Here is a 16,669-nt window from a genome sequence, read left to right as displayed (position 1 = left end):
CCGCACACACGGCTCTTTCCCCTTTAATCAAGCCACGCGCTCAGTTACCGTGGTATCTGGGCAGCTCGGAAGCTAGCTACCCACCGGAAGGAAGCTTGGGAACTAATGGGAAGTAAGAAGTTATGTCAGTTTGGGGAAATGTGATGGTTTATGAATGCAGAGCTGTTCACAGGACATGAGTTGGAAGTTCCTGTTGAAAAAAAAAAAAAAAAAAGGTCCTTAAAACACTGTCGACCATCCAGACACAGTGATCTCTTTTTAATCGCTAGCAAGTTTCTTGGTGTTGAACTTGATGCAGCCTGGATGTGCATTCACTGAAGGTCGAGTCAGGGCCCCGCAGGGGAAGGGCTGGTGAGGAAGGTGCGGATGGTGATCTGGACTCTGCGCGCCCCTCGCGGAGTTTGTTCCCTGGGAGACATCAAAGGAGCGCTGCTCAGAGATGAGTCCCTTGCAATGACGCTCTACAATTAACGCTGGCAGCCACTCCCGTCTCTGTGACAAATGGCCTCGGGCCTGCCTCCGAGTTCCCGTGCCTGTTTGTTTTGCTACCTTTGTTGAGGTTGAGGCAACAGACAGTGGGTGAGAGCTGACACCTGTCAGGGTCGGGGCCTGGGCTGTGCCCTTCAGAGTTCAGGCAGAGTCTCTGTGAGCGGGTGTGGATGTGAGAGCAAGCAGGTGTGCCCTGCGTGTGTGTGCGTAGGTTTCCCGGGAGTCCCAGCCTCACCTGGGCACCGGCTGTGCTCCCCAAGGGCACCTGGGCCCTGAGGTCAGGATGGATTCACGCTGCCAACCTCTCCTCCAGATAATCCCATCAAATGCTGCGACTGGGCTCCTCATCACATTTACCTCGCAAGTCCCCGTTCACACCACCTGGAGCCCCTTCCCCCATTCATCTTCCATCTCTCTTCAATCTCAGGGCCTCCGCTCCCAACAAACGCGTAGTTATGTCAAGGCAGAGAAAACGATGCTGTCCTTTCCTCCCTCCGTGCGCACTGAATCCAGAGCTCGTGGATCAGCAGACGGTGTTGAAACCCTGTGGGATTAGTGACCTAGTGTTCTTGATGTTTCTCTCACTTCCTAATTGGACTTTCCCCTTCCTTCTGAGCTCAGCAGTGTCTGACTTGTTAGTAACTGTCCCCACCATCCCCCGAGGCCACCCTTTCCACTTGGATGCGTCCCTCCTGGAGATAGAAGCCTGGGCGGGACTCCAAGGTTCCCACAGGCTCTGGGAGTCTCAAAGTGTCGTATTAGCACTGAGAACGTGAAAAGAGAGTGAGGACGTTACACATTTCTCTCCAAACCACAGGCCTGGGGTTGACATCAGCTTTCCTCCTGAGTTATTGTGGGCCACTCAACTTACCAACTGGCATTTCCTGGGCCAATTTATTATTTCTTTCCAAGTTTCATAAACTGCCCAAAATGCACAAGTAGAGAAAGAATGGAAATAAGGCAAAGTGAGGTATGTGTGGAGTCACCTCATCGCTCAGAAGGGACACAGGGTCAACGTTTCAGAGAAAGGATGCCGTCCTGATGTGATCTGAGGGCTGGCTGGCTGGACTGGAGTTCTAGGACTCCATTCTAATTCAAAGGCTGTCTTCAGGTTGCTGCAACTCATTTAAATCCACAAGGGCTCCAATCTCTCTCTTCTGGATGGAAATGGCCAAAGGCTGACATGAATGGAGACAGGAAGAACCCTTTGCCAGCAGCCTCAGTGCAGAGAAGATGGGAGGGCAGTGCTCAAGCAAGGCCCTGTCCCTCTGGAAGGGTCTGAGACCATCTCTCCACAAGCTTGCCTTTGGCCAAGTGTCATGTCTTGTAGGGATGGGGACAGGTGGGTGCCCAGAAGGTTGGGAGGGAGGAGAGCTGCATATGGGTTTCCTCCACCTTCCCTTTCCTGCATCAGAGGCCCTGGTCCTGGAGTCTGGGCTGCCCAGGTGCAGAGTTAAGTTCTGAGTCTCCGTTGTGAACACCTGCAATGCAAGTGTATGAAACAATCACAGAATGGCACTACGTGTCTGTGGCCTTCCTCTTTGTTTATTGACCTGATTAACAGAAAAACATGAAAATTGATAGAAAAACATGAAAACCATTGTAAGAACCAGGGTGCTCCTCCCAGACCCTGGTGTCTTAGACTCTGACGAGCACAGCTGCATATTTGGGCACTGCTAGCCTCAGATGAGGTGGAGGTGGACTCTCTGCCCAGGACAGCATTTCTAGGGAGAGGCCTGGCGTTGGGCTCTTCTCGGCAGCCCCGACCCCGATGTGGTAAATGTCGGTCCCCCAAAGCTGTGGTTTGTGGATCCCAGAGGTCGGTGATGCTTCATCTTGAGACAGCCCTCTTGGTGATCCTGGTGTGATGCTGGTGATAAGTTATTGCCATCTTGTGGTTCCAAGAAACCCCATACCCTCAGCTTTATGAAACGTCATTTCTTGGGAAACACATATGACAAATGCTCTGGTCACTGCAGCTTCAAGTTCACATGATCCCACGGCTCACTCTATTTCCAATAAACAGGGGAACTCAAGAAGATCGTTGGGTGGCCAGACATGAAACACGGCCGTTCCTGGGGGAGGATGAATGCATATAAAGACAACCATCCTCCTCCTGGAGAGCTGGCAAGAACCGGGCCCACTTGTAGGGGAGTCTGTGGTTCTGAGGCTACAGACACCAAGTGAGTCCAGGCTTTTTGTAGCTTTTTCAACAATTGTGCCTGGAACTCTGTTAGAGTCTTTTGGTTCTTTTTTTAATTGAAGAATAGTCAGTTTACAATGTTGCATCCATTTCTGGTGCACAACATAATATTTCAGTTGTACATGTATGTACATATATTCATTTTCATATCTTTTTCATTATAGTTTACTGCAAGATATTGAATATAGTTCCCTGTGCTGTAGAGTAGAAACTTGTTGTTTATCTATTTTAATATAGTAGTTAATATTTGCAACCCCCAATTTATCCCTTCCCACCCTCTTTCCCTCCTGGTCATACGATTGTTTACTATGTGAGTCTCTCTCTGTTTTGTAAATAAGTTCATTAGTGTCTTCTTTGTTCTTTTCTTTTCTTTCTTTTTCTTTTTCTTTTTTTTTTTTTTTTGGATTCCACATGCAAGAGGTGTCATATGGCATTTTCCTTTCTCTAGCTGGCTGACTTCACTCGGGACTCTGTGAGGGTCTCTCCTTGCCTTTGTTCCTAGGCTGGCGAAGTGAACCGCCCAGACGCTGCGATTGTAGGAAGTCAGGCTGCGCTTTGCCTTGAGACCCTAGACACGGGGAACCTTTCTCTGTAAATTCTTTGTGAGCTTCCCGCAAGTATATGGACATCCTAAAGGGAAACAGTCGAGGCGATGAGCCCCAAAAGTGGGCTACTATGCTACTAGTTTCAGTCAAAGTCCATCCTTTTCTTTCCAAGTGTCCTATTTCTAGGTAACAGTACCACACCTCCCTGATGCATTCCGTGGATAAATAAGTGGTCTTAGCTGGTGCTGCATGAGGCCCAGAGTGTAGACAGTGAGAGCTGGAAAGCGTCTCTCCTACACCTTCTGTCTATAAATCTCAGCTGAACCTGTGATGAGGTCACTCCGTGCCCCACCCCCCCACCGCAGTGGTCACTTTTAGAGGAGGCGGGATACTTTTAAAGGAAAATTACTAGATGTAGACCCTATTTTAGGGAGAGCACAGTTGTGCTTTAACCTAGGAAAATAAAAGAATGAAGAGTATCCTGCACCCTTTTAAAAATAACCACGTGCTTTTAGAGAAGACCCCAGCATTCACCCACTCACACATGAGGCTATCACAGTGACGACTAATTAAAAAACAAGGAACAAACAAAACAAAACAAAACAGCACCAGCCCCAAGGGCTGGTTACTTTCCCAAACGCGTCCGCTGTGTCTGGCTCACACGGCAGCTCGGTTCCTATTCTAATGAGGGAGTCACCTGGAGTCTCTTCTCCTTCAAGTCCCACTCTGTTTCTTTTGAGGCTATAGTCACGGGTGCTGTTTGGTGCTAACGTGTAGGGTTTGACTGACATCCGGAATGAGCTGTAAAGCGAGAGTTTATTTTAACAAAGATGGGATTGAGAAGGGGCTGGTCCCTTGCTTCGCTTCCTGGTGTCAAAGAAAATTTGCTCTGTGTTGATACTCGCCTTTGTTTCCTTCATTGGGGAATTAAACTCTATGATAAGCAGACATTACAACTTGTTCCAGGAACTGAGTGGCTGTGGCTTTGATGGATGCCCCTGGCTTGCTCTAGGCTGCCATTCAGTTATTGCCGCCACCAGGCACAGTAGAAACCCACCTGCCTTCAGTTCTCTTTCTGGACAATGTACCCTCTTCAGAATGCTCCTGCTAACCCTTGAGCTGATTTTAATAACTCTCTGGCCATGTCCCCAGGCCAGATATCTTGGCCCTAAATCCTCCATCTTGTAAAGCCCAGTTGCTTAGGTAATACTTTGCTGCCTCCGAAGTAATCGTCTGTGATCCGGGCAAGCACCCTTCCTCCAGGTGGCTCGAAGACAGAATCACGTAATTTACGTCGAGCCCGTACTCAAGAGAGCCTCCTTTCTCCGGGGAAAGGGAAAATGGAGCATGCTTTTAAACCTGTTTAAATAAAACAAACAATCAGAGGCAGCTAGATCTACATTCTCAAATAGTAAGTCACACATGTGTCCAAATTTCCTTTTATTTGAAATTAACGTATTCAGCCCTCTCGTCACCATTTGGAACGGTGCAGGCACAAAGGAATTCTTTCCTTGTCCGGTCTCGGAGGAAAATACATTCCCCAGCTGCTGAGTGAATGTACAGAAGTCGTCCCTTCAGCTGGTTTACAAAAGTCTGCACTCTGCCCTGTAGGTCACACAAACTGCACCTCTGAAAGAAACTTTTATGAACAAGCTGCTATTTCCTGTGATAACAGACAGGCTTGTGCCGGGGTGCGGAGGAAGTAACTCAAAATCTGTAGTAAATTTCAGCCTCATTTGTTGTAACAGGATACATAGGAGATTTGCAATTTTTAATCTTTTTAAATTCTGTAACAGGAATTGAGGAAGTCTTACTCTGTCTCATTGGAGCTGGGAACTAGTACTTTGGGGATAAGCAGAAAACACAAAGTGATTCCACGCTGACCCGCTGATTCCATCACACAATCATGCGTGGTACTCATTTGTCCTGGCACCAGGAGGTCGCATTTGAGCTACTTCAACCCAATAGAAATACATAAAGCATGATTTGGCCATAAGCATGCAACAGCTGTGTCTGCGTTTAAGTAAGTGTTCTAGCTCAGATCGTCAGTTTAAAGATGTATCAAAATTCCAAAATAAATTGGTAAGACTGGTATTTATACATGCCTGTGCCTTGAGACATGCACTCCAGGTGCTCTATTCAGTAATTTCATGATTTTATAACTGATAGAACTGACATCAAGCTTATTTTAAAGCAGAGGGACTTCTAAATCCATGTTGGACCCATGCCAGGCATGTCAACATCTCATGGCTTTTGGAGGCGTTCAGAAGGCTTTCTTGTTCAGTGAGTATCCTGGGAACTTCTTGCAGTTACTTCCAGTTTAAGGATAGCTCGGACAGTTTTAGTTAAAACACAGGAAGACCTCATGAGAGGAAAGAGCTCTCATGAGGCCCAAAATGTAGGTCCTCTGTCTCCCTTTTAATTTCTCCTTAAAATGCAAACTTCTGGGAGGAAGGACACTGTGATCTGGGCTCCTGTGCATGTCTGTGGAAGAAGGGGGTGCATCTTTACTTGCTGAGACTTTCAGGAAAACTTCTCTAGGTTCCATCTTTCACTCCGTTTGTCTTTGCATGTCTTCTTTGAAAACTATTGATCTACGTTCTTATTCAAGTCAGAACTTCCTTTCTGTGCATTTCACAGGCCTCCTGTCCATTCGCATGTGTGCACGCATGTGCTCTGTGTCACTGTGTTTATAAATGCTCTTGAAATAGCACCATAGAGGAAGGCATCTCTGTCTCTGATGGACAGCTCCACACGTGTTCCTCGCTGCCTTGTCAGATTTGTGTTGTGGAAAGAGTTATGACCGTGTTGAGTCAGGCTTAAATGTCACTTCCCTGTAGCTTTGGGACTTTGCTGTTGCCCTTCTTCAAACACTTATCAAAGCGAACATTTTTATCATATTGTGCATTTTGGAAAAAAAAAAAAAAACTACTTCTTGAATTTAAAAGGTTTGTTCAAATCCAAGGACAGTTTTCTGAGCCTGAATCACTTGATCTCTACAAAATTTTACACTCTTGGTCATTCCCTTCCTCCCCAAGCTTTCTCTTGACTGTAGTTACTTCTAGGTCTGCACGCAGTCTCTCTTGACCCTGAGAACCGACCCTCCTTTTCCTAAGCAAGTAAGTATTCTGCCTTCAGGGCCCACATCCATGCTGAAGCCATGGGCATGGATTTGACATTCTCAAAGGAGTAACCAAGAAGACGACCATTTGTCTGATGGAGACTGGCATGTCGGAATTGGCTGGCTTTCTCCTGGGTGAAGATGAATGTTCCCAAATGTCTCCCAGATACACAACAGGACCCTCTAGTTTGACACAGATTAACCTGAAAGCATGCCTACCTTGATTTCAACTCTAACATGTGAAGAACTTGGAATTTGTATCTCCAGTCCTTAAAAGAAAAAGCCAAAAAAAAAAAAAAAAACCCTGAAAATCAATCACCTGGATTAAAGAATTGAGGTCGCAGGGCACATTGCTACCCCAAAGTCCATAGACATGACTAGAGAGAGTCATAGCCAAGGTCAGTTCAGTTGGAGAAGAAGCCACTAGAGCTATAGCTAGGAAGACATTTCATGATTCATTTTGAGGAATGAGAGTTAAAAACTAGAGAACTCCTGGGGACCCAGTCTTAGGATGGTCCCCACATTATGGTGACTTTTACTTCCAGGAACCTAACTTGGTTCCCACAATAGATCAGAGAAAAATCATCATGTGCTTTTGCAGAAGGAAGAAACATAACATAATGCTTTTGAAATAAGTCTTGAGTGTTCTCTATAACCCAGCTTATCCATCCGCAGAACAGTCTCCTAGATACTTGCCTCACAGAGTCAGCAGGTAATTACCCAACTTCAATCCTCAAGACCCTTTTGTCTCACCTAAGGGAAAGGGAAAAGGCTAAGGAACGCTTGCAAAGGCCACACACAGGAAAGCAAGCCCATTAAAAGACAGATTTAGTCTTAAGGTTGTAGAATGCTTCCCAGCTTCAATACCTTGACATGGTGTCAACAGAATTCTTGTATACTAATAGTGAGTCACACCCGGAAGAGCTGCAAGACAGACTCTACTTAAGAGGAAGTTCTTAGGGAAAACCAAAGACAGCAGGGGAGGAAAAAAAACAGAAAATACAAAACAAAACAGAGCAAGGACACCAGAGGGAATGGAAGGTCTGAACGCAGCTCAGTTCCTGGCCAGGCTGGCATAAAACGTCACGCTAAAACCTGTCTACTTTGGCTCCTATTCTCAGATACATCGCGTCTGCCTTTCAGTAAAAATTGCAGGGCGTGCTAAGAGGCAAGAAAAACAGTCTAAAGAGGCCAAACACACACCAGAATTAGACTCGGACAGGACAGAGATTTTGGAGCTAAAAGCACTGAGATCGACGTGTTGGGGGCAAATGTTAATGGGAAAAAGTATACAGCATGAAAGGTCAGATGCGTAACGTAGGGACAGTGACAGAAATACCAAGACGGAATCAAAAGGAAACCAGGGACGCTGTGACAGATATGAAGACCGCCTTTGAAGCAGGACTTCTTCCACGGTTTTCCACTTCAAAACCAAACATATCTGGCCCATCTCTTGTCCTCTCACCCTCCACACTTTATGAGTTACTTTCTTTAGACACAGCTGTGGAGAGGCGCAGCACATGCGCTAGACTCGGTGCGTGCCTGAGCTCGAAGCCCAGCCATGGCACTTGCCAGATGTGTGGTTTTAGGCAAGTTACTTAATGCTTCTGTGCTTTAACGTCTCCACCTGTAAGATGAGGTCAGTCATAATGACTGTAGACCAGGTAGGACTTGGAGAGTGAAAAGGTTAATGAATATAAAGCACATAGAATATTACTTGACAACAAGAACAGCTACATAAGATGCGGGGTTCATTGCAACGTGAAAACATGGGACTATTTGTTTTCAAAAATTAAGACTTTCAAGATGTCAAAGCAAAGCATTAAATAAAGTGTAGGCCCCTTCTGAGTGCAGGGCCTTGTGTAACTGCCCAGGATGCCCAGCAAAGAAGCCAGCCCCACCTGCCACGGAAGGAAGCACTTCGGCGGTACTGGGCCTAGTAGTGGCGGCAGCTGCAGGATTTTCCCTCCTACATCTGGTAGTTATGTTAGCACTACCGCGGTGCTGGTAGCAGTCTTAGTAGTAAAATCTAATCACACTCCAAAGACAAAAATCTGAAAATATTCCTAGCATCGTGTCTCTCCCTCTGCCCTTTCATTCAATGGGTGAATAACTGTTGATTGTTGATTGTTTTTAACTGGCTAAACATCTCCCAACATTTCGTTCTCTCCTAAAGCCTGTCTTCCTTGGCTCCTTTTCCCAGACCCATCTAAGCCGTGCTATGGCGGCTCTAACCTGGATAGGGTAACCGGCTTCTCATTGGCTGAGGTTCCTCCAGACCAGCCCTTTCCATTCATCCTTGCTGCTCTCTTACTGTGAATCATTACAGACTGCTGTCTCAAGATCTCATGCCCTAGATGAGAGCAGTTCCGGATGCTCCCCATGGCTAGAAACACCTTTCAGGATCTCACTCCTCTCTCCACCTACCTTGTAATCCATCCTCATCTCTCCCTAGTCCCTCTGCTCAAAAATTCTCTTCCTAAATGATACCAAGTTGCTTATAGTTCTCGACAATTATCTACTAAGAGCTTTTGCCTCTTTTTCACATGCACATTTCTCCCTCCCCGCTGAATTGTTCACCCATTTTCCCATGCCCTGTAGGAACTTCGTCTCATGTCACTTTTTTCGGGGACTCTTACCCATGCTTCTCCTGGCAGAGGAAAGCATTTCCTCCTCTTTGCTTGGATATCTCCTGTTCTTACCTCTACATCTCTAACTGCACTGCAGTGGTGAGGTGATTTCAGATGGCCTCCCTCACCACTCACGTGTGCCCCAGACAGTACCCCCCAGTCATGTACACCTCCATGATTAGAGCATGCTCTTATCTTTTTGTATGCAAAGAGCATAGCAGGTACTTAAAAAATGCTTGAAGACTGCAGCCTGAATACATGAAGGGATGAATGGCCAGCAGAATTAAGAGAATGCATAACTCATTTTCAAACTGAGAAATCAAAAATGTAGGAGGACTTAAAAGTCATTAAGGAGACAAAATCTTTGCATAGAAAAGACATTAAAAGAAGACATAATCTGTGAGTTTAATTTCTCCTCGGTTTTGTTTTATTTTCTTCTCTCAAGTAAAGTTAAGTGATTTTTAAGATAGAAGTAACATTTTTTTTATTGAGTTACAGTCATTTTACAATGTTGGGTCAAATTCCAGTGCAGAGCACAATTTTTCAGTTACACATGAACATACACATAGTCATTGTCACATTTTCATTTTTGCTGTGAGCTACCACAAGGTCTTGTATATATTTCTCTGTGCCATAAAGCTAGGTGATTTTTAAGATAGAAGTAACTTATTTTTAGCTTTTTATTTTGAAATAATCTTGGATTTTCAGAAGAATTACAAAGATAGTACAGACAGTTCCCTGTATCTTTCAGCTTCCTTCAATATTAATATCTTACATGATACTGGTATAAATAGAAAACACAAATTAATTAAACTTTATTTAATACTAATAACTGAACTGTGGATTTTCTATATTTTCTCCCAGTTTTTCCAGCCAATACTGGTTTTTGGTTCCAGCATTAACCCAGAACTGCATGTTGCATTTCGTCCTGTGTGTCTTAGTCTCTTCTAATCCATACATTTTACAATACGGGCAGTTGTTAAGAGCACTGGCTGGTTATTCTGGAGAATGTTTCTCCGTTTGTGTCTATCTCGTTATCATGGGCTGAACTGTGTCCCCTCAAATTCATATGCTGAAGTTCTCTCACTACTCAGAATGTGACTATATTTGGAGACAGGGCCTTAGAAGAGGTGACTAAGATAAAATGGAGTCATTAGAGTGGTCCCTATGGCAGGCATCCTTATAAGAAGAGGAGCTTAAGACACAGACAGACAGAGAAGGATGACCACCCGAGGACACAGCGAGAAGCTGGGCCATCTACACAGTGAGGAGAGAGATCTCAAGAGAAACCAACCCTGCCAACACCTTGATCTTGGATTTCCAGCCTTCAGAACTGTGAGAAAATAAATGTCTGTTGTTGAAGTGATTTAATCTATGTCTTTATCATAGCAGTCGTACCAAGTTAAGGTACTGCTGTCTCATGATCAGCACGATCGTGTGGGTCTGGGGAGAGGCTATCCCAGAGGCCATGTGCCTTTCTCCTTGCATCCTGCTAACCCAGATCACTTGGTTACGGTGGAGCCTTCCAGATGTTTCCACTAAAATGATACTATTTTTTTTCCTTTACATACTCACAGAGTATGGAAGCCAGTCACTAGGCTCAACCTACAACCAAGAGGAGAAGAATCAAACTCCTCCGCAAGAAGGAGAGTGTCAGATAATTTGTGGACATTTGTTGAAGCCACAGTAATTACTAAATATATTGGAGGAGATAATTTGAGAACATGCAGGTGTCCCTTCCTCCTTAAAACTTATCCCACTGATTTCGGCCTTCATCGGTGAGTCTGGTCTGCAGCGGTCATTACCGCAATGTACCCATTGATGGTGAATTTTCACTTCCCTCACTCCTTCTCTATTCATCAGGATTTTTCTGTAAAGGATACTTTTCTCTTCTCCCGCATTTATCTATTATTTTAGTCATTTGTGGTGTGGATTCCTGGATGCTACTTCCATCCTTGAAGCTATAATGCAATACAATGGTTCCACTCGATCCAGCTTTGGGTGTTGGGACAAGTTTTAGGTTAACTCTTGAGTCCCTCAGATGTGGCAACTTTTTCTTTTTCTTTTTTTTTTTTTTTTGAGCACATATTTACTCCAGGCTCAGCCTGTATTCTTCTTGCCTCAGCCCTAGAATCAGCCATTTTTTTTCAAGGAGTCTTGATTTTTTTTTTTAATTGGAAAGTGATACTTAGAAGACAGCCTGGGTGCTTGTGAGCCTGTCGCTTCCAGGCTGTCAGTGACTCCACACTTCCTCGCTGCACACTGCATGTCTGTAATCATTTCAGCATCTGTCCCTCTGTACGCATATGTACACACACCTACACAGAGATCCATACTGATGTCTTTAAGCCAGCACCTACATGTACCTTTTAAAGTGGAAGTATTTCAGTTTCCCTTTGGCCTCTCTCCTCTCACAGCTTTTGGAGTAAAACAAGACATGCACTCACCTAGCTAATGAGTCTAGAACAGCAAGTTAAATAACACTTTCATTTACCCAAGAATGTGTCTGAACACCGGCCAATGCGATTTGAATACTAAGTGCATCAAGTTTAGATCAATTTGAAGTTCTTTGAATCCCTCACGTAATTTGATCAATGCTAGCTTTCCTCTGGTTTGGAGTAATCACTGCTCTGGTAGCACCTGTAATAACACATTCACTGTGGATGTTTTCCCACATTTAATCGGGGGATTCCCCTTTTTGTCTTTCCTTCCCATAACTGTGTTTTGCAAATGCTAAAAATACATACAAATGTATCCAAATAAATACTGTTTTAGGGGAAATCAGTTGGGTAGGTTGGTCTTCAGTGTCTGATTCCTTTGAAATCTATTAATAGGTTGGTAATTGTTTTGTATTATAAGATCCAAGGATTTTAATGCATGATTTGCTTTTTGTGTAATTATTCTGAGAAGAGAGAAAGTTTTTTTGTGGTTACAATGGTTGTGGGATGAAAGCAGAAGTGAAAGCAGAGGCAGGAGGGAGGCTGTGCTCTGTGCATCTTCAGAGGGCTGGAGTCTGGAGCAGGACAAAGATGCAGGGGAAGGAGGTGGCGAAGGGGAGGTAACCTAGACTCTGCCGTTCACGTTAACTGTCTGTGTGCTGGTGCCACACCTCCCAGAGCTCTGACTGCTCACCTCTAAAACGGAGGGTTAGGCTGCACGAATCCCTCCGGCACCTGAACGCTGCCTTCCAGGGGTCCTGTGGATTCGGAAGACAGGGAGCTGAGTTCCGCCCACATCAGGCTCCCGGCCAAGCTCACCCCACTCTGCCCTCACAGGGACAATTTGACTTTCCCCCCTTTCATTACAAAGGATGGATTTTACCCGTTTCCCTCCAGTGTTGGGGAAAAAACAAACAAACACTGGATGCAATGAGTGTCCACTGAGTTCTTGATTCTGCTTTATTCTGTCTCCTTTTGACATTGTCATAACCCACTTGTGGGCCTTTCCCACCCAATGCCTCCTCTGTGGGAGTAAATATTTGTCAAATGCCACCTCTCCCTCCTTCCGCCCCTAGGACAGAAGTGCTCTCTGCTTGCGGGTTCCCTTTGTACGTGGCATTCTTGTCCAATCGTTCTGCAACATCTGACATTTCTCCCTCTCCCCACTCCCTCTGCCGCTCTTTTATAAAGGATTGAGTTGTGTTTTATCCTCTAATCCTTTCAAAATGCTGTGTACCTTTCTAAATGATGGCAACCCCCTGACAAGGCGAGGGAGATGTGGGAACCACATCAGAGGGTCTGCTAAATCTGTTGTGACAACAGGGAAAGGATGTGAGGACTTGCTTCATTTAGGTCTGAAAGCACCTTTGTTATGTTTCTGAGCAAAGGAAAAGAGAGCAAGGTCTGGCAGTGTGCAGTGTCCCTCTACCTGCCAGTCACATCGGCACTGAAGAAAAAATAAAAGATTAAGGAAAAACGGGAGCAAAATCTAAATGGAAAGGCATAAATAAGAGAAGGATTTGCATAGTTGTAAATATCACAACTGCCCTCAATCATACATGGAGATAGATGATTACAGCTAGAAAGGAGGACTAATTTGTGCCTGGAGGACCTTAGCGAGGTCACCCAAATTGGATTCCTGGCTTCCATCTTGGTTGGAGAGTTTTTCGAATACTCAACAATGCACTTTAAAGAAAAGATATATTCAAGGATTTCTTTTTTTTTTCCTTGCTTGCTAGTAAGGTGCTCATTTGCATCTGGTTGTCAAGAGTTATGACATTTAACGTTATTAATGTCACTTCCATTATGCCAGTGAACGTCAGCTGCCTTCACCTTCAAAATGTAAATGTTTCTGACTACATGACCATAACTAGAAACCCCCAGGAAGGAAAAAGAAACACCGGTCTCCGTACTGTGGGAAGGCTGACGTGCACGCACCCATGTCACTCACTGCCACGGATCTGGAAATATATTCACTTAGTGTCAGAAGTATGGCACACATGTGCATGCGTGCACATGAACACACACATACACACAGAGTTGTTTCCATTCTAGAAATCCAATGCAATTCAACGAACACTTGGAGCCAACTCTTTTAGGATAAATTTAGGAGTTTGAGATTTGCAAATGTTAACCACTATATATAAAAATAGATAAAAAGAAAATTTCTTCTGTACAACACAGGGAACTATATTTAAAATCCTGTAATAACCTTTCATGAAAAAGAATATGAAGATGAATATATACACGTATATGCACAACTGGGACATTAGTCTGTGCACCAGAAATTGACACATTGTAACTGACTATCCTTCAATTAAAAGAAAAGAAGGAATTATGTCAGGATTGTAAAAAGATAGATAGTACTTTGATAAATAAATAGCTGGGTCAAAGAGACCAGTTGCTTGAAGAGAAGAAGGGCAAATGCTGGGGGCAGCAGCACCTAGAATTTTCTAGAGTTTAACGCAGTGGGGATTATCGACTTATTGCATACTGTGATGACGTCTATATGATGTATTAAGAGAAAGGTACCTATTGACATAAAATAATTTTGTGATATAATCAAATTTTTAACACATGGTAGTTTCTTTGATTTTAACATGGGCAGTAGAAGTGATAACTTTTAATAAAATTATATTTCATATTTGAATAATCTTAGTTTTTGGACAAGCCCACAAAGAACATTTGATTAAAACTGAATCTTTTAAAACTGTATATTCATTAGACCTAAATTCAATTCTGAATTGAAAATAGCCTTTATGTGTAATTTTTTTAATTATAAAAATTTTAGAAATTACAGAAAAGGCAGAAAACTAATGCAATAATCACCTAGATTTAACAATTAACATTTTACCACATTTTAAAATGTTTATCATTTTATTTTTCTCTACCTGTATCTCTATCTCAGTTTATGTCTTTATCTAGATAGATAAATAGAATGGTAGACTAATAGATAATGTTTTGCAAAATCACACATAACCACATACCTGCCAAATTTCCCACTGTCACACCAAATAAAATCAAACCTGATTCTCTAATATCAGTTTAGCCCAGATCACATGTGAATCTTCTCTGTTTTTTCCAGATGTTTTAGAACTGGTTTTACCCAGCTCAGATTCAAAGCCTGCGCATTCATTACATCGCTGTCCCTCTTTTGTCTTTTAAGCTCAGAAGAGCACCTTCCTCTCTACAGTCTTTTTTGACTTTTTAGAAAGAAGAGGCAGTGATATTTTGAGGCCCCATATTCTGGGTTTGTCTGTCTGTTTTCTCCCAGTATCACTTACCTAGATGATCCTTATTTCTCTGGCTCTCACCGTCCCTGTAAACTGAAGGTTGGGTCTACATTTGTGGCCACTATTTTTAGCAAGGACACCTCATGTGTCATGTTACACACTTGACATTTCAGCACATCAGGAGGTGCCACCTGTCAGGTTGCTGTGTTATTAGTGATGCTAAATTTAATCACTTGGTTAAGGTGGTGACAACCGTTCACCTGAGCTATTTAGCATCCATTGGTGATGCCTGCTTGAACCAACATTTTACTGGGGGGTTGCCAAATGATTCACTGCTTCTATATGTACAAATTGAGATTATTGTGTAAAAGATAGCTTGACCTCATCTACATCTCCAATTTTTGAGGAAGGAATTTTTGAGGAAGGAATTTAAAATTTTGAGGGAGGAAAGAACTCCTTCTTTTTAATTTCCATCCTTCAAAGTGCAGTGTTGGTATAATAGTCACCTGTAATTGTGGACAATGTGTTTTTTCCCCTATTCATATACTTGAAAGGTTAATAGATTTTCATTTGTTCCACACATTATACTCAATTACTGTTATCATTTTTGCCAACACCTGAAGTTTCTCCAGCTGAACCACTGTGATTCCCTTAGTCAAGCCCTGTGCCCTTTTGATACGACCCCATCCATCTTTGAATGCATTGAACTTACCTTGCTGCACATTGACATTAGCCCTTGTCTAAGGAATACTGTTTCTTCCTAGTGGTGAATGGAATTCAAACTCAGCTTCTTGGCACCAGAGGTGTTTATTGCTACAGGTGGCAATGCTTCTAGGCTGCTTCAGGAGACAAAGCTAAGCAAATATACATTTTTCAAAGTAAATCATGAAATCATACTTCCAAAAATGTTGACATTAGAGGTATTTTTGTTAACTTTTCTGATTTTCCATTTTTATCTATTTTCTTTTATATTGAAAGTCTTGGTTCATGATATCATTAACATATTTAGTTATTTGTCACTTACAAGCTGCAGAAAATAGTGACAAAATTACAATATCATCATTAAATTAGAACTACTGAGTGAAGTTTAGTATTTGTTTGCAATATCTTTGTTTCTTAAATTATATTCTATTGAAGATATATGTTAGAATATGAATGACATGTTAGAAATAATTTGAATTACTTCTTATCTTATGGTTGTTAGTCATCTACCATATAATTAGTTCATTTATTTTTGCTAAAGACTAAAGTTTCTTTTTTATTTAACTTCATCTGTTAATGTGTGAAGTATTGACATGATTAAAATGTCAGAACTGTATTAAAAGTCATACTTACAGAGGTTAGATATCCATTCTTATTTACCCAACTCTGTAATTATTTCTTGTTTTAGGTTTGTCTTCTACAGTTTCTTTCCTCAAAAACAAACAAATATGTGCATTATTTTTTCACCTTCTTTCTTTCCTAAAATGTAGCATAATAAATACACCACTTTGTAATTTTTTTTCTGACCTAAAATATGTATGGAACATCACTCAATCATAGTGCTTTTCTTCTTATTTTTTTTTAAACCAGCATCATATTCCTCTGGGTGCATGCATATTTTTTCTTGACAAATCATTCCTTATTCATGCACCATTCTTCTCTTATTTTCGTATTTGCTGTCAAGCATCTGTGAGAAGCTTAATTCTCTTTCTTCATAGTTAACTTAGATTTTATATTCAGAGTTTCATATATTTTTCTGCATAGTTTAAAAAGTTTACCAGTTTTATTACAGTATCTTTCTGGATAAAGTTTTTGAGGTCTTTGATAGGCACTTTAATATGTATATTCAAGTTTTCTTTGATTCTAAGAAAGTGTGATATGTGTTACAGTTTTAAATATTAATTTTGTTCCAATGACTTGCTTTTCTCTTGGAGGAAGGCAGCAATTCCTCCTATTATACCTCTGTTAGATCCTCTTTGCATATCTTCCACACATATTTCTGATTCTTTAGATAACATTCTTAATTTG

This window comes from Camelus dromedarius, chromosome 3 (genome assembly GCF_036321535.1).
Source record: "Camelus dromedarius isolate mCamDro1 chromosome 3, mCamDro1.pat, whole genome shotgun sequence".
Taxonomy (NCBI): Eukaryota; Metazoa; Chordata; class Mammalia; order Artiodactyla; family Camelidae; genus Camelus; species Camelus dromedarius.
This window is presented reverse-complemented; position numbering follows the sequence as displayed.